Raw genomic sequence first — 20,703 nt, 5'->3', positions numbered from 1 at the left:
GGAGGAGCTGCGAAAACTGTTGCCGTCCTCGCAGCCTGAAGTAGACTCGATTACTGATGTCGTGCGCCAGGAAATACAGCAATCCCTGCGAGCACCTCAACTAGTGCAGCCTGAGCCACAAGGGATCAGCTACGCCGCTGCAGTCCGCCGCAACGTTCCTCCTCGCCCGCGTCAAGACGCCGCGCCGCCGCATCAGTTCCGCCGCCAGGCACCGCTGCCGCCACCATCGACGTCATACCGCCCGCCAGCCGGCCAGCGATCCGCGCCGAGGAAGACCGACGTTTGGCGCGCCCCTGACAACCGCCCGCTCTGCTACCACGGCGGGGAGGCCGGCCACACGTACCGCCGCTGCCAGTACCGACAGATGGGACTACGAGGATTCGCCATCAACGCGCCGCGACCGCAGCCAGGCGAACGGCCTCGCGACATCGACGACTACCTAACCGGAACGCAGTGGCAAGAACGACGTCCTTCACGTTCGCCGTCGCCCGGCCGCTACATGTCACCGCACCGCCGGCCGTACACTGACCCAAACCGGTGCCGGTCGCCTAGCCCGTATCCGGAAAACTAAGGGCAGCAACCGATGGAGGTGCGGTTGCTGTACGACGAACTACCGAAGATCCTCCGCCGACGACGACAACGTCGCGACGAAACCTTCAGAACACGACGCGAACCAGACAGACCCCTGACGACGAGGTCTTGCGGACCGAAGAAGACCCGACGACGCAACATGGAAGCAGCGGAACAAACCGACGCAGCCGTGACCCGACGCCGAGACCCAACCGCAACGCAAGACGACGAACTAGCGACCTCGACGTTCTCATCGACGGCCACAACGTCACCGCTCTCGTCGATACTGGAGCCGACTATTGCGTCATCAGTGGGCCCTTCGCCACGAAGTTGAAGAAAGTTAGAACCGCTTGGCAAGGCCCCGAAATCCGCACCGCTGGAGGCCATCTAATAACGCCGTCTGGAGTCTGCAGAGCAAGAGTCACAATCAATAATCGCACGTATCCTGCGAGTTTCGTAATCTTGCAACACTGCTCCAGGGACGTCATACTTGGCATGGACTTCTTGAATCATCACGGCGCCGTCATCGACTTAAGAACCAAATCAATAACCCTATCGTCGGACAAAACGACACCGCCAGATACGAGTCCATGTCAACATGCCCTTAACGTGCTCGAGGATCAAGTTACCATCCCGCCTCGCTCCAGCGTCATAATTTCCGTCAGCACCGAAAAAGCTGAAAACATCGAAGGTGTCATCGAGAGCGATCAGCGTTTGCTGCTAGACCGTGACATTTGCGTCGCAAGGGGCATTGCTCGGTTGCATGAAGGAAAAGGAAGCGTGATGCTAACGAACTTCAGCCAGGAATACAGACACCTGAGCAGGGGCACGACGATTGCATACATCGAAGAAATCTTGGCCGTCAGCGATGCGTTTGCCTTTTCAGATTCTGACGAAGCTACGACGACGATCCCTGAGGCACCCTTCGACGTGAACCCAAGTCTTTCCGCTCGCCAACAGCAACAGCTTCGACGCCTTCTGCAGGAATACAGGGACTGTTTCTCGTCGTCATCGCGGGTCCGACAAACACCCCTTGCTAAGCACCGCATCATAACAGAAGAAAATGCTCGACCACTCCGTCAGAGTCCCTACCGGGTTTCGACGCGGGAACGGGAGGCCGTTAAGACACAAGTCGATGAAATGCTACGCGACGACATCATCCAGCCGTACAACAGCCCGTGGGCCTCTCCCGTGGTGTTAGTGAAGAAGAAGAATGGGACCCTACGTTTCTGCGTCGATTATAGTCGCCTGAACAAAATCACAAAGAAGGACGTGTACCCTCTCCCACGAATAGACGACACCCTGGATCGACTCCACAACGCGAATTACTTTTCGTCGATGGACCTCAAGACCGGCTACTGGCAAATTGAAGTCGACAAGAGAGACCGAGAAAAGACCGCCTTTAGAACACAGGACGGCCTGTTAGAGTTCAAGGTCATGCCTTTCGGTCTTTGCTCGGCACCTGCGACTTTCCAACGAGTCATTGATACTGTATTAGCTGGCTTGAAGTGGCAGACTTGCCTTGTTTACGTGGACGACGTCGTTGTGTATTCCTCGAACTTCGACGAACACCTCCAGCGACTTCAATCCGTACTTCAAGCAATCAAGAACTCCGGGCTCACCCTGAAGCCAGAAAAGTGCCGCTTCGCGTACGAGGAGCTCTTATTTTTGGGTCACGTGATCAGCAAGGCTGGAGTGCTCCCAGACCCGCAGAAAACAGCTGCCATCGCCGCTTTCCCGCCACCCACCGACAAAAAGGCCGTGCGCCGATTTCTCGGCTTGTGCGCCTATTACAGACGCTTTGTCAAATACTTTTCACGGATCGCCGAGCCACTAACGCAGCTCACGAAGACCGACGTCGAATTCAGGTGGCAAACAGCGCAAGTCAAAGCATTTCATGAACTGAAACTACGCCTGCAGACACCTTCGATACTTGCGCATTTCGACGAATACGCCGATACGGAGATTCACACCGATGCAAGCAGCGTAGGACTCGGCGCCGTCCTTGTGCAGCGGACGGACGGACTGGAAAGGGTTATCAGTTATGCTAGCCGGTCGCTGTCTAAAGCAGAGGTCAACTATTCCACAACAGAAAAGGAGCGCCTCGCCATCATCTGGGCTACGTCAAAGTTTCGCCCCTACCTCTACGGCAGGCCCTTCAAAGTTGTGAGCGACCATCACGCCTTGTGTTGGCTAGCTAACTTGAAGGACCCTTCAGATCGCCTCGCACGGTGGAGCCTAAGACTTCAAGAATTTGACATTACTGTCGTGTACAAGTCCGGAAGGAAACACTCCGACGCCGACTGCTTGTCTTGTGCCCCCGTCGACCCACCAACGCCCGACGACCAAGATGATTACAGCTTCTTGGGAGCCATAAGTACCGAAGACTTCGCCGAACGACAGCGAGCCGACACGGAACTGAAGGGTCTAGTGGAATACCTGGAGGGCAGGACCATCGTTGTCCCAAAAGTATTCAGGCGAGGATTGGCATCATTTTCCTTGAAAAACAACGTCCTCGTAAAGAAGAACTTCTCTCCGGCCCGAGCCAGCTAACTTATCGTTGTACCTTCGGGACTGCGACCAGAAATTCTGCATGCCCTGCACGACGACCCAACGGCTGGACACCTCGGACTTTCCCGAACGCTCGCACGAGTACAGGAAAAGTACTACTGGCCGCGCCTTGCCGCCGACGTCACTCGCTACGTGAGGACGTGCCGAGACTGTCAGCGACGGAAGACACCGCCCACAAGACCAACAGGCTTCCTTCAGCCGATCGAGCCTCCTCGGCGACCATTCCAGCAGATCGGGATGGACCTCCTGGGGCCGTTCCCAACGTCGACTTGCGGAAATAAATGGATCGTCGTGGCTACCGACTACCTCACCCGCTACGCCGAAACAAAAGCCCTGCCCAAAGGCAGTGCCGCTGAGGTAGCCAAGTTCTTCGTTGAGAAGATCGTCCTTCGGCACGGCGCCCCAGAGGTTCTCATCACCGACAGAGGTACGGCGTTCACGGCTGACCTAACTCAGGCGATTTTGGAATACAGCCACACAAGCCACCGCCGCACCACCGCGTACCACCCACAGACCAACGGCCTCACCGAGTGTCTAAATAAGACCATCGCCGACATGCTGGCCATGTACGTCGACGTCGAACACAAGTCGTGGGACGCCATCCTTCCGTACGTGACCTTCGCGTACAACACGGCCGTACAGGAAACGCCGCAGATGACGCCATACAAGTTGGTCTACGGACGGAGCCCGGCAACGACGCTCGACGCCATGCTACCAAACGTGACCGACGAGGAAAACATCGACGTGACCACCTACCTACAGCGCGCCGAAGAAGCACGACAGCTCGCCCGCCTACGGATCAAGAACCAGCAGACGACTGACAGCCGCCGCTACAACGTTCGACGACACCACATGGAATACCAACCCGGTGACCGTGTATGGGTATGGACGCCAATACGCCGACGAGGACTTAGTGAGAAGCTTCTTCGACGATACTTCGGACCGTACAGGGTACTTCGACGCCTCGGCGCACTCGACTATGAGGTTGTCCCTGACGGCATTACGAACTCTCAGCGGCGCCGTGCCCGACCTGAAGTCGTCCATGTCGTGCGCCTTAAGCCGTTTTTTGCGCGTTAGCGAGCCTGGGGACTCTATTTTTTTCCTTTGTTATTGTAATTTATTTGTGTATGCACTTGTTTTTTTTTTCTCTTCTATGTTCTTTCACAAGCATCGGGACGATGCTTCTTCAGAGGGGGGCAATGCCGCGCCCACTTCTTGTCTTGTTTAGATGTATTCGGGTTTGACCGCCAGGGACGGTTATCAACGCTCGACGTGTCCGCGAAGTAGTGTTCTAGAAGCGTCGCGATTGTAGTAGACCGGTTTGTTAAGATTGCGCCCCGCACGCGAATGTTCCAGGTTTGTCTAGAGATTACGCCGCCACCAGCGATATTGCTGGAATGTTCGATAGCGCCTGTATAAAAGCCGACGCGCGTGACCGCTTGTCAGTTGATCGACGGTCGACGCTCTGTTCGCCGCTATCAGTTTATTGCTGTAAACTGGATTTTCATTTTCCCGGCCACAAGTTCGGCCTAATAAAGAGTTTCATCTCGGACGTGCTGACTGCTGCCTTTGTCGACGTCACGACCACGTGACAATATTAATGTACCTTTGTGTCTGTATTTTAAAGCTTACTATCGTTTTAAACAATAAAATAAACGCATTAGTGACGTATGTGTCTGATTATTGCTTGTTTTTAGGATTCTCTTGAAGTGTCTGCTCTGCCTTACGCAGTAATGCCACAGGAGGTGCACACTTTACAGGAACAAGATTTGGTATTTATTTATTTATTTATTTATTTATTTATTTATTTATTTATTTTTGCTTTATTTTATTTTATCTGACAATTTTGCCAACTTCATTGGAGTCATTGCAGAGTGCACTGCAAAAAATCTGGCCCCTAAACACGGACAAAGCTGAAGGTATAGCGCTGCCGAGCACTTTTACGTGTTCCTAATTAAACGATTTCTCTAAAAAGGAGCCTTCTTACGAAGTGCCTTCGTTAGCACAGCTAGCACAAAGCACTCCGTCACGTCGTTTGAATGAGAACACTGTTCCGTGACCCAAAATACAAAAATTTCCTTCAAAGAAGGTCTTCTTACGTACCTCCTACGTTAAGATACTAAAGAATGGTCTGCCCGTACTGTCCAATATAATACGGCACATTTGCCTTAATGCAAAATAATGGTTTTGTACCACAACTGCACCATAAAATCCCATAGAAGCTTTGCCACCTATGCAGGTGGCAGTCTCGGTATACGCTGGCAACAAGTGAGCGGAGGTCGACCAGTGCACTAGCCACATACGTCCACGTACACGTTCGGTGTGGGTCTGTGGTTGTTGTTTCAAGCAGATGCTTCCTGACGCATGAACCATAATTCCAAGTTTTCCTCCACCTTCGTTCCTGAGCCAGCATCGTCGCATTGTTAAGGTCGAAGCTATAACCTGTCGTCTAGCAGTATTCAACAAGCTGTCTTAAAATGCGCTCCATGGGTGGCTTTAGCAACATTCCCACTTTGTGTTCTTTGAACGTCTTTGGCATTTTCCTGCCCGACTTGCTGATGTAAGTGGTGTCGTGAACCCCACAATGTACTCTGTAGAGTACCCTGCTCTAATCATCCGCAGGTGTGCGGTCTTTAGGCTTTATGAACACATGTCCTAAGGACAAGGTATACACAAACACCGCCGAAGATTAGAGTGGGATCATCTACGAAGTACAATGTGGAGATTGCGACACAACTTGCATAGACGAAATGGGTTGAAGAAGGCGATCGAAGGTTAAAGAACACAAAGAGGATGTTGCGAAAACCACCCATGCAACGTGCTCTAAGACGGAGCTTGTTGAACGCTGCTGAATGACAAGGCATAACTTTGACCTAATCAATTCGACGATGCTACCTTGTGCACAAAGGTCGGAGGAAAAAAAAATCTTAGAATCATGGTTCATTCATCACGGCGCATTGGCTTGCAACAACAACAGTGGCCCTCTACGAGATGTTTACAAGGAAATGTGCGACTAATGGACTGGTCAAACTCCGCTTATATTTGCCAGCGTATACTGAGAATGTCGCCTGCATAGGTGGCAAAACTTTCATGTCATTTTGTTAATAATTGTTGTGTTAAGTCAAAGTAAACATTTTACAATCAAGCTACACATCCCGGGCTGGTAGATGTGGGGGTAGCATGCCATGTGTAGATGCACTGTACTGTGTGAACTTGCTGATGACGGAAGCATACCTGCTGCTTCATGCCAATTAAACAGTGAAGTACACTACTACATGCTTCTTTAAATGCCACTTCGGCAGGTGTATTCAGGAACATATTTGTCAAAAGTGTTGCAAGCCTGCTTATGAAACTGTGTGCACAGCCCATGGACAGCTCCACTTCGCTCCTTTCTGTACGTCTGAAAAGGAAGTAAAAGAAAACACCTAGAGCAACAGCAGTGTTCAGAATTTATACCCATTTAAACATTGCCATGGTGCATGTGCACATGGCTTCCCTTAGCATCACTGTTTCAGAAATCAAAAAAGCAGAAACGATATTTTGCAGATATTTCCAGACTCGTTCTGATCATATGAAGGACAAGCACCATGATTTCACGAAGACTTATTGCTATAGTACACAAGAATTCAGGGTTAAACACACTACGTTCTAACTCCAAGAGTATTTATGTACGTGCATTACCAATTCTATTCAATTACTGTCATGATGTTGAAGCAAAAGTCTTAACAGTTACAATTTTTGTACTTAATGCTGCCGAGAAGGCCGAGAGTTATGTGGGTGAAGAAATGAAGAATTGCGCATGTATAAAATGGAATCGGCTCGCACAAGACGAGGCAAATTGTAGACCACTGCGAAGGGCTACTGCTGCAGTGCACATATAAGGCTGAAGATGACAAAGATTAAAGCGTAAACGTAAAGGATGAGAATTAAATTGAGAAACAAGCTTGCTGTCAATAGCTCTTGAATTCTATCAGAACACAACATGACAGTTGTATATCCTGTGCATCTTAACGCGACAAAAGTTGAGCTGAAGATGGCAGCTTGAATGAATGTCAAACCATTGAACAAAGCGTGTTGCTGGAGCCAATGTTTCAACAAATTGATGCGTCTAAGTTGTTGCAGCAACTTTGATGCAATTCGTTGCCCCTCTAAAGACCAGTCCTCTTGTTGAATCACTAGCTCCAACAACATTCGTTGTTCAACAATTATTTCATGAGCTGTACATCTCGTTACATTCATTACAAACCTCTACTGTACCAAATGCTACTATGGCAATGATAGTGGGTGCAATACTTAAGCTGCAGTGTCATAAGCAGGTGACCGGCTATTCAACTCTTTAAATATACCAGATCCATAAAGACTGCAAACCATGAGGCAAGCACAACACAAAGAACAAGCGTAAGGAAATTGAAAGAGGTTAACTTTAATAAACGAGGTATGGAATTAGTCATCCCCATTTTAAGTATACAAGGTGGTTTTTTAACGAACTCCTTTGCTGTTGGAAAATATCATGCTGCTAAAAAGATCATACCTGTAGTCAATGATAATTTCCAGGACGAAATTTCGTGATGCTGAGAGCATGCGTTAAACTTTATGCACGATAAGGGTTAGGTGCAATGTCAGAGAGGTGGAGATGATTTAATGGATAGCAAATACTAAAAATGAAAAGCTCTGAGTAACTATCGCAAGAATAAGGACGAAGTAAGGAGGGAAGCATATGATAAGCTAGTGCAATGTCTGAAGCGAGGTAATCTTGCCTTAGAATATGCAGTCATAAAGTGAGATCCAGTAAGTAGGCATCACATGCACTGGTTGTGAGAGAGATATGAAGATGACGGACCACCTTTTAAATAAACGTAAAAATGTCCACCCATGTGCGTGTTGGGAACTAGCTCTCATGAAGCCCTAGGCTTAGAGAAAGCTTGATAAAGATGAACACATCCACAAGAGAAATCAGTAAAAGACAGATGGAGGATTGGTAGTGGAAAAGCAGCGAGAACAGCCAAAAACAAAACTGCAGGGTCTTTATGTACAATGCCGAAAAATAAGCTACCTATAATAAGTTTGTTTAAAGAAAGAAATTTAATTCAGGTAGGAAAGGCATTAAGCCAATTCAAAAATTGTGCTTGGCCATTTGCATGTCAATGCTTCGCTTTAAAGGGAACACACATAGCATCCATCCATCTACAGATGTGAAACTGCGTCATGCAAGATAACTTATACAAAGTTATTGCTTTGAGCAATTAGAGCAAAATATTTCAGGAGAGCACATACCTGTGCTGGTCAGTACATGATTACGATGGGAACAAACAGCGCTGGGCACGGGACGGAAAAAAAAGGTAGACGAGGGCGACAGCACCCTCGTCTATTGTTCTTTCTTCGTCCCATGTCCAGTGCTGTTTGTTCCCATTTTAATGCAGAATATTTCTTTCTTTAATCTGAAGGTGGCAGTGTTTCATGGCTAAAATAGTTTACTAATTTGCATTTCAAGTTACATTTTTTCAGCCATAAGGAAACACTGCAAAATGCTGAAGTTCTAATGTTAACATTTATCAGGAGAAAGACCAATTCTTTCGTATGGAATACCGAAGGTTGATTTCTAAAGTTCATTGCCTTTGTATTTTGTGCTGTTCCCTTATCATTTTCCTTAAGACGGTTGTATAGATGTTCTTGGTTTATCTTGTGTTTTGTATATGTTATGCTCCTGTTTTTGCTTAGCAAGATCATTTTATGTGTAACTTATCACTGTAGCCCACTTTGCAATACTGCTTACTGGTGTCAGCAGTATTGTCAAGTAATAAATAAATAAGTAAATAGATATCCACTTTGTCATAAAACTACTATGAAAACAAAATAAACAGAAACGTTGCACCCAAACTGTAACAGAGTCGGAAAAAATAGCTTTTGACCCATATTGCAGCTTAGCTTTTGATATGTAGCATTCGAAACAGAAATGTCGCCAAGACATTAGTGTGTGGTATACTTTGCTGGCAATTTATATTCCATCTAAAAAAAATATATACTGCTTGGTTGTAAGCAAGGAAAAATTTACTGAAGTGAATAATCCCTAGGAAAAATTTTGCAGCGCGAAATAACACAAGGACGAGAAGGGAGGACACAAGACGTGCGCTAACTTTCAACAGAAGGTTCTGTTGAAAGTTAGCGCAGGTCTTGTGTTCTCCCTTCTCGTTCTTGTGTTATTTTCCGCTGCAAAATTTTTCCTAATGTCTTACCAACAAGGCCGAATTTCTCCCCTTGTGAATAATCCCTAGCTTGCACAGAGTCTCGTTCCTTGACCTTCGCTGCACAGCACATTGGCACAGGATTCACGCGGGTGCCCCTGTGCTCATATAGTGCAAGTCTAAATGTTGCAGATTTAAGCAATACTTCTGTCTGAAATACCATGCAAGAACAATGATGTGCTGTGCAGTGAAGGCAAAGCTCCAAGAAACTTCCCACAGCCTTGTTATTTTTCATTTGAAAAAATTATTTTTCGCTTGAAGATAATATTACACCTTAAAAACTTTGTCTAAATTATCGCACGAGGAAAGCACACTCTGATGTGTAAGCAACATTTTTGCTGGGATTGCTACACAGTGAAAGAGAGCCCGCAATATGGGTTCAAACACTACTTCTTCCAAGTGTCAATTTTGAAGACATTTTTGCTTCTTTTTGCCAGCATTTTCAACCCTTGGTATATGCACTGAACTCATACTGTGAATATATTTCACATGAAACATTCAGTCTTTTATCAATATACATAAAAATGATGCATTTTGCAATGTTTCCTCACGACTGCAAATAGCATAAATTGAAATGAAAATAAATTCGACTATCATAGTCATGAAATATTGGTGACTATGTTAAAGAAACAAACGCTTTGTAGTAATAGCTCGACGCAATAATCATGTGTCAATTAATTTGCCTGACACAGCTTCATTTCTGCGTGCGAAGTTTGAAAGGTCTTTGCTGCATCGTGCAATTCTTTCCCCGAAAATAACGCTTGAATGACTACTTCCCACACTGAAACATAACAGCACCAGTTTTACAAAATATTGGAAATGGTCAAAAAACGACCTGGCACACTGCCGTGAAATGACCCAAATAGGTACTAAAATAAAACAGTGTGCACTGTCAGACACTATAATGAAGCACTAATCTGCTTGTATTGCTAAATTACTTCAAAACCCTGCTCTGAATAACTGCCCACAAGAAGTTGATTGCGAAAAATTTACTTTAACCACTGACCTATTTTGATCTATCTCTAGTATAATGACTCCTAACCTTTGGCACACACACAAAGGCACAAAACATTTCATATGCTTCAATGCCTTCGAACAGTACGGAAGGTCATATGTTAAGAAATAGCGTAAAATCTGGACTAATTTTAACCAGCTATGTTTTTATAACATGCAAACATTGAGAAATACACAATAATTTAGTAACTCGCCCCCTCTAAAACTGTTGCTGTCACAGCTCCAAATTCTATTCACGAGCTATAATGGCTAAAATATTAAAACACAGCTGCATTTCCATCTCATTGGTGGATGCACACAAGTCTACACGAACAGGCATGCACTTTAGATTGACTTCACAAGCCAGATATCCGGTAATCCTGCCGTTGGAGAACGTTACCAGTTGTATGAGCTGGACTACTACATAAGCTAAAATGGATGCTTGTGTGTTGGTATGACAGAGCGTAAACAAAGCAGTGCAGAAGACTGAGCACACGAGCACAGCACTGTTTGTGTCTTCCTTTTTCTTGTGCTCCGTCTATTGCGTTTTTTTACACTAATGCATTAATTGTGGAAACAACTGGCTGCCACAATTTGGTCATCTAGGTCGAACTTTTTGGGCCTTGTACCAGACTAAAGAGCTCTGTTGTGAAAGCAACAGGGTGTAACAATATTGCACTACAAATCAGGGAAGCATCGATAAGAATGTTCAGCCAAAATAAAAGGCTTCAGCAAATTGTTTAAGACACATACTCACAGGTTAATGCTCATTCACAGCTTCTACGGCAGCCCCATGATTTCTGTGCGTCCATCTGTGCGTGCCTTCCTTCTGCCTTTGGGCAAGTTCGTGTAGAATGTCTGCCAGGAAAACAAAAACATCAGAAACAAGTAGACTTTTTTTAGCATGCCTCACATAACCCAAATTAACTTTTTTCTCCCCATGAGGTAGCTGTTTAGAAAGCATCCAAACAGCCGCTGCTTTGTCTATGTATAGCTCATAACCAATTAGTAGCATCCAACATGACACCTGGTCATTGTCAAAGCATACGAGACAAGAAACTGAGACAAGTATAAGCAAAGAGCAAGCGGCTATATTTCGCCATTATATCGTTTCCTAATCCAGCACGATGCATTCATCGCTTAAGTTTAATTTACACTGCTATTTTGGTGTTCGCCCTAAACTTACTTTCCAAATAACTCACTAGATAACCTATTTCTCTTACGCACTATATGAATACATGTTAAAAAGATGGGGCATGCAAACATGGACACAAGAGAGTCAAGATGCCTAAAACGCTGAGATCACTAACTGGAGGCTCATCACCTAATCTACCTTTACATTGTCGAGGGCGTAAATGCACGCCAAAATTCGATGAATGCAGTTTTGTACAAGCACATGAATGAACAAATGCGTCCAATAGTCGAGGCCTGGCATATCGATAATGGCAGTGCACAAGAGAGCCAACCGTCGATTAACTAGCATAAAGAAGAAATCAAATGCTTGAGCAGTTATCTCTCACGTAGACTATCGCGCGTGCCAGATTGATAGGTATCGCCTCTTGCCTGGGCATGCACAGATAAGTTTCTGTGTCTACTTCATTTTGTGCCACTGTCCACCTTTCCAGTTGGCGTTAGTGGTGTCTTGGTTTCTCTCTTGTGTCCATGCTTGCATGCCCTGCCTTTTTAACATGAATACCTACCAACCAGCTCAGCTGTCTGTTATACTAAATATGCATATAATCTAGGATTACCACTCTGTCCACTTGCTGATGTAATAATAACAATGGGGGTTCTGTAATGTAAACGTCAAATTAAAAGCACAGGAACCTCTAGGATTTACACCTCCACCGAAAGTGCAACCACTCCATCAAGGATCGAACCCGCACAGTTCAGATCAGCAGCTGACCATTATAACCACTGTATTGCAGCGGGGGATGTTCACTTGGTAATGTAGGTTAATGTTAAGGATTATGGAAAGAGCTGTAGGTCGAAGAAAGACATGCAATTAAGCAAGGAGCTGCAGACATTATGCAGTTTAGATATTTCTGTAATCCAAAGGGCTGGTGCTCAGGGCATGTACCTAAGGAACTCCTGTTCAGCGTCTCTTTTCGAACCAAAGCTTAGCAGAATTGATGTTCCTGTCTAGATATGCCCCTGAAAACCACACTTAAATAGCTGCAAAGTAAACACTAGAAGACAGAAAAAAATCCATCACTTGTATGATATTAAACACATCAAGATGCAAATACAACAAACACCCTGGACTGCGAAACGCATTGATTGAAAAGATATCAGTTAAACAAAGCAGCATAGCAATGAACTGTCATGTAGCTGCCACAGGGCAAAAAGCAGGTGGCTCTGGTGCCATGAAAAATCTATAACACTTGTTGAAAATAGCAGGATGTTTTGTATGATAAATGTATAAATTACCACTCACAGAAGCTGACATGCTATTTTAAAAATGAGCATTGCAAAAAATAAAGCAAGAAAACCACGTGACATGTGAATTTACCATTCATAATTTAAGGCTAAAGGGCCCCTAAACAACCCTGGAGTCTAAAATTTGTGACAACTGCACGCTTGTACAACATGAACATGTTGTCACATGAATTTTTTTATTAAGTGGTGTAATAATGAAGCCACAGGGGATAGAACAAACATTCCAGCTGGTTTCAGTTTCTCGCTCAGCCTGACCATCCTGAAGAGGGGCTTCCTCGGTGTGCCACTGTGCCAAAGCGGTGCGGTGAGGAAGCACAGTCAAAGCACTGGCGAGATAAACCAATTCGCAACACTTGTGACAACAACAGATACTGCATCATCACAAAGCCAAAATGCCGTTTCGTATTGCAGAGGACTATTCAACAGTCAGCGGTACTTAATGTTGCTCATAGGCAACATTACACCACTTCGCTATCAAAGAGGACTGGTCAAGCGCTGAAGAGGAGGTGCGGTTATTGTTTTTAGAAGTGGAGTGTCTGACATTCGCACAATGTGATTCCTGCGGCCCTCTGTACGAATTAGCGAGCTTGTTTGCGAGGTCTAAAAAAAAGAAGTAGGAGCCTGCTGACTGGCCCTTTAAGAGAATGTAAACATACACTGGAAGGAAGTACACTTGTAGACATATTACTATAAGCTATAAAAAACAGGCAATTAACATGCTCAATCCATGCAGCATAGGGATGTCTCACACCTTTGCAGGAACTTTACTATGGTGGCTGCATGTTTGTGTAGGCCAGAAGCAGCAGGCATGTGGCTTCCATGAATTTGACCCGTTCGTTGAAGGGAAACTGCTGCTCACATCCTTGTAGCACTGCTTTTTGAAGATGCTTCCTGCGATAACAAAATGACCACAACACAATTATGGTCTGCAAATATCCACAGATGACCTACATTGCTGCCCTTTCTCATTAAATTCAGCTCTAGACTAAACACTGCAATAGCAGCATCCTCCTATATTACAGGGCATCATACTGCTTTCATTGGCCTGGTTTTTAGTTCAATAATTGTTTTCACCCATAACAGAATGTAGCACTAGTAAAGATTCGGTTGGGGAGGGTGCAGTCGTAAAGTGTGTATGCAAAGTAAGAATATGAAAAAAAAACAATGGCATAATTTCACATGAGATATAACAATTATCATAATTCCTGTAATGTCAGACACCACGAAGTGTTTAATTGAGCAAGTTTTGACTTTAAACTATCAAAAACAATGCCTGGGATTTGCAGAGTGAACTCTGATGATGAAATTGGCTGTCTTTACTGGCTCTGTAGCTGCAAGTGCATTGCTAAAGCCGCTTATATGCACTTAACAAGCCTGTGTAATGGTATTGACAAATGGACAGAGAAGACAAGCTCATTCGTTCTCACTTAGCTGCCATCACAGCAATACGTTGCTTCGTGTCAGGTTTCCTGGTATGCAGAATGCACGAACTTGGTGGCCGTGCCATTACTCAGTAAACATGATCGACATCTGCTCCAACTGCGTAAGTAGCTGGAAAGTGCTAAATTACACATTCAGCTGTACCATGCACACATAATGTAAATTCTAGCAGTGGCAACATTTCGCACCTCATATTAGCCTATGGGCATTGTACTCGTTGATGCTGCCAGCTGCATGCACTGTTTTTATTTCTAGCATGCATAGCACATGCACACAAAGCACCCAATAACTGTGGGAAGCAGAATAGATCGTCCGAGGTAATCAATAAAATTGATTGACAAGAATTCCACACATCACTCAAGCCTGTTGTTTAGCATAAGTGATGAGAATGTGCAGCCAAATGTACACAGCAAATTCAGTATTGGCCTTGAAGAATTGCAAGATAGGTTGAAGCTTTCCAGAAACAAACCGTATACAGTAAAGTCTGTCCCAGATACTGAAATCATGAAGTTAAAAATTTTAAAGTGGGCCGCTATATTCTTCAGGCGCCATGCATTGCATTTATGAAAACGCTAACATCCCTGTACAACAATGCATGCTGCAAGAAGTCATAAACATTAATATTTTTGGCACAATGCCATTTCCCAGTACCACGTTTTACAGAAAGGCAACATTTTCCTTTGCAAAACTAAGCCATGTTCCCAGGCAAAATGCACTGTCCATGGTGACAAACACATGGAGTATACGCTCTTCTATACAGCTTAGCTGGTTTACTGGAACTAAAAGCTACGGTAACGCTGTCTTAATCGAACTGGCTAGCAAGAGCCTTCTCGCTGCTGTTTATGTGAAGTAATTTCACCTTGGTGGAACGTCACAAGAGTAAGTGGCACATAATAATGAGTGCGAGAACACAGTAACAGGTTGTGCAACGGCTACCAGGTATGCCCATTCGTGGAAACTGTGGGCTCTTCCCCCAAATGAACCAGTTGGAAATAACCCTTTTGCATGAATAAACTTAAGTTGGTTGCTGGCATACATAACATTGTTACTCTGCATTTCCATCTCATTTATCTAGCGCTCATTGTTTCCCTTCGACAATAGCTCAAAACAAGATTCTTCTTCATTAAATGGAACTTTGTACATTACCTTTACGTTGGCTACGGAAGCTTATTTCTTCTGCCTGAATAAGCACCTCCTATAGCATACTTGCCTCAGCCACCTTCTGGACTGCATGGTCAGCACTCCACTGTTTGTCGTGGCACTGCTGTTTGCTACCTGCAGTACGTTGCAAAAAACTTCAGCATTCAAAAAAAAAGGGTTAAGAAACGCCGAAACAGGTGTGCCAGCAGCACCTTGCCCTTTGAGGAGGGAGGAAGAGCTCTGATAAATGGCTAATTCAAGACAAGCGTTGTTCTTCACAAGCTATTATTATGCGATGAGAGGTGGGACTTCAATACACGGACGCACATATATTGCTAGAAGCAATTGAAAATTCAGCTGAAAGTACGGCTTGTCAAATTAGGTCAACGTGCATAAAGGATAAAAATGGGGCAAACCAACTGAACAAAATACAGTGTCATGCTGCAGAAATTGCATTTTTAGCAAATCTGTTATCTATTGCTTGAAAGATGATAAGCAATGTCCAAGAATGCTAACCTAGACGCTTTTGAGGGTCATGTTACTTAATGACAAATAAAATGCACGCCTAAAGAAAACATCCCTAAATACACTTTATTTCTCCCACTGCACCGATTCACGATTCACACGGTGGCGGACGATAATTCCTTCAGAGCTCGTGCGAACGAAATGAATGTTGAAGCTTCGGTTTCATGGCGTTACTCCAAGTAATTTGTCAAGAGACATGCATAAATTTGACATGCATAAACCGCATGACAATGGTGAGCCTGACAAAAATGTTGTCTCCTTTCAGCAAATATTAGCGTACAGCAGTGCGTGCAACCGAGCTAATTACCAAAACTTTATAACACTACCGACTACGTTCTTGACAAATGTCATGCGCGAGCACAATCCGCACAACTACAACCGCATTACACTACCAACACGTTATGCGATTTTCTTCGGCGACAACGCGTACTACAATAAGAACAACTCACAATGTACGAAGCGTAACGTTCACTTACCTCTGGCAATAAAAATACGCTGGCAGCGTACACTGCTGGATGACCGCCGGTTTTCAATGGTGCGCCAAGCGAGGAATCGCCGAGCTACCGGCCGTCCCCGAGCGTCAAGGCATTTTCCAAGGCCACAGAACGCGTCGTCGAGAAAGGATTGCAGCGCTGCTACTCACTGCCGTGTACTGTGCCTCGATGTGAGCGGACAAAACGCGCATCAAGGCACCCTACTGAGGTGCGGAAACATTTGAAGAACGTGTTTTTCAAAACTATGAATCGCCTCCGTCGGTCACACTGAACAAAGCAGTCGCAGACTGGAGTCGCACGGCCGGCATCTGGTGACTATTTACCAGCTACCGCGTATAACACTGCGTGACGAACTTGCGCTTAACGTCAGTAACCACAACATACAACACACAATGCGAGGCAGCGCGGTAAAAGTCGACCGTATGAAAACTCGGCACGACGACACACACACGAACGCAGAACTATCGTGGCTAGAAAGGTTTGCCTAGTGTCGTGAGCGAGGCAGCGAGCCTGCCAGGCGGGAATAGCTTACGATGAAGCGTGCAGAGGGCGCGGCGCTCGCTGGCGCGCCCAGCACTGGTGCGCCCTGAGGAGTTTCTCGTTTAAAGCTTAGTAGTTGCGGTAAAAGCTCGTTGTGTAGGCCACACATGGCGCTGATAAATTGTAAAACGAAGAAAAGAAAACACTGGAGACCATGCGGGCCGGTTAGCTTCTTCTGAACGGCACATGCTGGCGTAGAGAACAAACATGTAGGAGATTCGGGGTTTCCGTTCCAGTTTATTAACATCATTTTTCACGCAGTTATGTTTGAGTACAATGATTGAAATATTCATTGACAATTATAGCGGTTACTTCAAGAACAAAAATACAATGAACGGTGAATGAGACGCAAAGACAGATATTTTCGCGCAGAATGTGAGTAAACAGTGAAAGGAAAAGATAGGTGCATAAAAAAAAGAAAAATAATTAATTAAAAGTAAGAATCAGCGAACAGTCAAATGAAATTTATGTACACATGAGGGACCTCCCTTGATGTTTCACGCCCACTCTTGCAGGCATACTGGATCCGTAGAAGCTCTGAATGAGAATCGATGCCTTTTCATTGCACGAGTTCTTTTGCATAACCTCATGGAACAGGTTGTCTTTTTCTTTTTAGGCATGTTGCGTTGGAGAGGCTAGAAAGATTTGCAGTCGCACGCAAGCATGCACGAACCTCTCAAGACGCAGCTCGGAATGAAATTGCAACAACCACGAAAATTCCAGGGTCGGATCTAAGAGGAACAGGGTACTGGTGCCCTTACCCCCTCCCCCTTTAATTTTCGGCGACCGTAGCGGCGGCCGCTACGGGTCGCTGCGAGCGCCTGCACCCCTTAGGTTAGGGTAAAGGTAGCGACAACTACACGCGCGCCCTCTCGAGGGGTCCAAGGAGCAGCGATAGCAGACGACGCGCCGCTCGCTCCCGTGCATATTGCTGGCGCCTGAAACCGAACTCGGTGCTCGCTTGAACCGCTAAATTATTAATATTTGTGGCTGAAGATATTCAGCAGTTATCAAACTACAGGGAAAATAACGTTAACGAGCACGGAGCACGTTAAATATTGAAATAAAACGCGTGCGTTTCCGAAGCAGGTTCCAAGCGGGTTCGCCACAGCAGCAGTCATGCAGGGCATTTTTTTTTCTTTGCATATTTTGACATTCAGCGTAACTTGAAGAACAGGTGGTGTTTGGGTGAGTTAAAAGAGCTTGTTTTCTAGCTCGAATAAAATAGGCAGGTAGTCAGCGTACTTGTACTTTCGGAAACTTCATCGAGCACCTAGCGCTCTTGTATTGCGTAGCGCAAAGTACGCGCTATTATTGGTTTGACTGTGTTTGTCAGTGTTCGGAAGTCTTCCCACGGTTACACGGTATTTTTAACTAAGCTTATTTTCTTTATACTCTAAGAGGTTTCTGCAGAAAGGGTGTTCCAATTGCCTACTGGGAGGTGACAAGGGGTGACAGAAAGCCTTTCACTTTTCTTTCCGCATTCCGAATCAGGGGTGACTCGTGGTCTGTAGAATTTCTGCAGATTGGCTGTAAGTTTTTTTGTAAGGGTCCCCATTGACTACTGCGCACAAATTTACTGCATAAAGAATGCCGAAGAAATAATAGCGTTGCTGAGATAATGCTCATGCATATGCACGAACAAAAGCACGCCGGCCAGGCGAAAGGCTGCTTGAAGTTATAACCATTACAAAATCACTTACTTCGCATATCCGGGTGTTTTCTGTGGGCACAAATTTCTTGCGACTGATTTTGTTGGGCCTTCCTTCAGCATATATTTTTGTCACCGCGAGGAACGAAAAAAAAAAAGCTTTTTTCTCTCCTCCGCGCGGGGAGGCAACCGAAGGCATAGAGACCCGACATACTAGCACGTCACGCTCCAAACATTAAATTCAAACGCGGAATTCCTGCGTCCACTCAACTTCAGGTACATAAACGCTTCTAGTTTGCAACAACAGTGCGACAGAGGCGCGTGAAGTACTCTCTACGTGCTAAAATCGCCCCACTCCACGCTTGAAAACACAGTGATCCGTACCTATCGCCGGCACAGCGCTGCCGCCGCTGGACCCTTTGGGCGGGGCGCGAAGGCGAAAAGGTCACGTGTCGCCAACCGACCTATCGCAGGGCGCGGCGGCTGGATCAAGACCTTTCGCTACTTGTGAAAAATAGAGGGACTTTACTGCACCCAAAAGTGCACCCTAAAGCTTTACTGCACCCTAGAGTTACTGTAAATGTTACTTTTATGTGGCGGAGTTGCTCATCTGTTTTCGAAACGCCGCTAGCAATCGTGCACTGCAGAGAAGCTGATGCGCAGGCCGCCGCCGCTGCAGCGAACCGGTTTGTACTCCCGTGCCACAGTCCCGAAAGGAGGCTTTCATAAAGGGACGCTTTTCACCAATACGTAGCAGCGCCGCATGTTCCTTGTGTCCTTGTCTATTAGGCACCGTGGAACGCCGCACAGAAGCCTTCGCGGTAGGGATGTCCGAAAAGCAAATTTTAGGTTCGAAGCGAACAGGGATTACGTCGAATAATTTTGAATCGAATAGTTCGAATAGTATGTATCACACATTACATATATAAAAAAAATTAGCATAGATATTGTCGAGGCCCAACTAACCTGCACAGCGTTTTTTTTTTTTTTTAATTGGAACGAGGCATGTGCGACTGTCACTCTTTTTGCTGCAAGTAAACGCTACTAAACTAAGCGCTACGCAACTAAACGCTACGTTTAGTAGCGTTTAGTAGCATCAAATAGCAGCAGAATTTCAATTTCAGTAAGATGCAAGTTATAACCGATAAAATACGTCACACTTTAAAAATTACTATACATATAACGTATTATAACATATAAGCCCGTATAACAAGCTTTTAAACTTAAAAACTGATCAGGGGCGTAGCCAAGAGGAGGGTTGGGGGTTTCAACCCCCCCCCCCTCGACATTTTTCAATTTTGCTTGCGGATATATTCACGCACACATACAAACACACGCACGAACATACATAAAGTATGGTTGAACCCCCTCCCCCCCGAAAAATATTTCTGGTTACGCCCCTGAAAATGAGTTGAACATGACTACTTTTATCCATCGTACGGTGGCTTTCAAATATAGTTTTTTTGTTCATTCTATTGAATTGTGGAATGCGCTGCCCGGTTACGTTCGATCTTTATCACTCGATGACTTCTTATTGTATATTACTAACCATTGATGTTCAGCGCACTTGTTATGCTTTGCTATGTATATATGTATGTATTATGCTCTTCTATGTATGTATGCATTTGCCCACTCCTGCGATAGCCCTGCGGGGCTGCAGTATGTTGAAATAAATAAATAAATAAATAAATAAATGATTAATCTATGTCGGAGTAATATGTTAATTTAACCTTGAAGTGGGGCTTCGCGGCATTGCGCAATTTTGTTGGTTAGGTGCTTTCACGGCATTGCACTATTAGGCTGCAGTGAAACCACCTTCACAGGTGGGTTACATGCCGTCCAATATACGCCTATTCGTTCATTATGAATACTTTGAAATTTCGGAACCTTAAATTCGTGTCGAAGCGAATACGAATACTATAATATTCCTTTCGAACATTCCTAGTGCTCGAATATTCGCACATGCCTACTTCGCGGCAAACAGACGCAGACAGTCTGCCAGTATGTCAGGACGGCAGCAAAATATTGTCTACCCTCGTTGCTCGCGAGGGTAACATGCACAAAACAACAAATTTAACCACTCTCGGTTGACCTGAAA

At 45.3% G+C, this 20,703-nt stretch overlaps 1 long non-coding RNA gene across 1 annotated transcript; it reads right to left on the bottom strand.

The window, feature by feature from the left end:
• Positions 1-6,394: 6,394 nt before the first annotated feature.
• On the bottom strand, positions 6,395-17,009 carry LOC125760348 (uncharacterized). Its single transcript, XR_007417897.1, has 5 exons — positions 16,397-17,009; positions 15,402-15,530; positions 13,567-13,706; positions 11,134-11,234; positions 6,395-6,541 (listed from the first exon to the last, which is right to left on the bottom strand). It is a non-coding gene; the product is annotated as an uncharacterized LOC125760348 (long non-coding RNA).
• Between the last annotated feature and the right edge of the window lie 3,694 nt (positions 17,010-20,703).

This window comes from Rhipicephalus sanguineus, chromosome 11 (genome assembly GCF_013339695.2).
Source record: "Rhipicephalus sanguineus isolate Rsan-2018 chromosome 11, BIME_Rsan_1.4, whole genome shotgun sequence".
NCBI lineage: Eukaryota > Metazoa > Arthropoda > Arachnida > Ixodida > Ixodidae > Rhipicephalus > Rhipicephalus sanguineus.
This window is presented reverse-complemented; position numbering and strand designations above follow the sequence as displayed.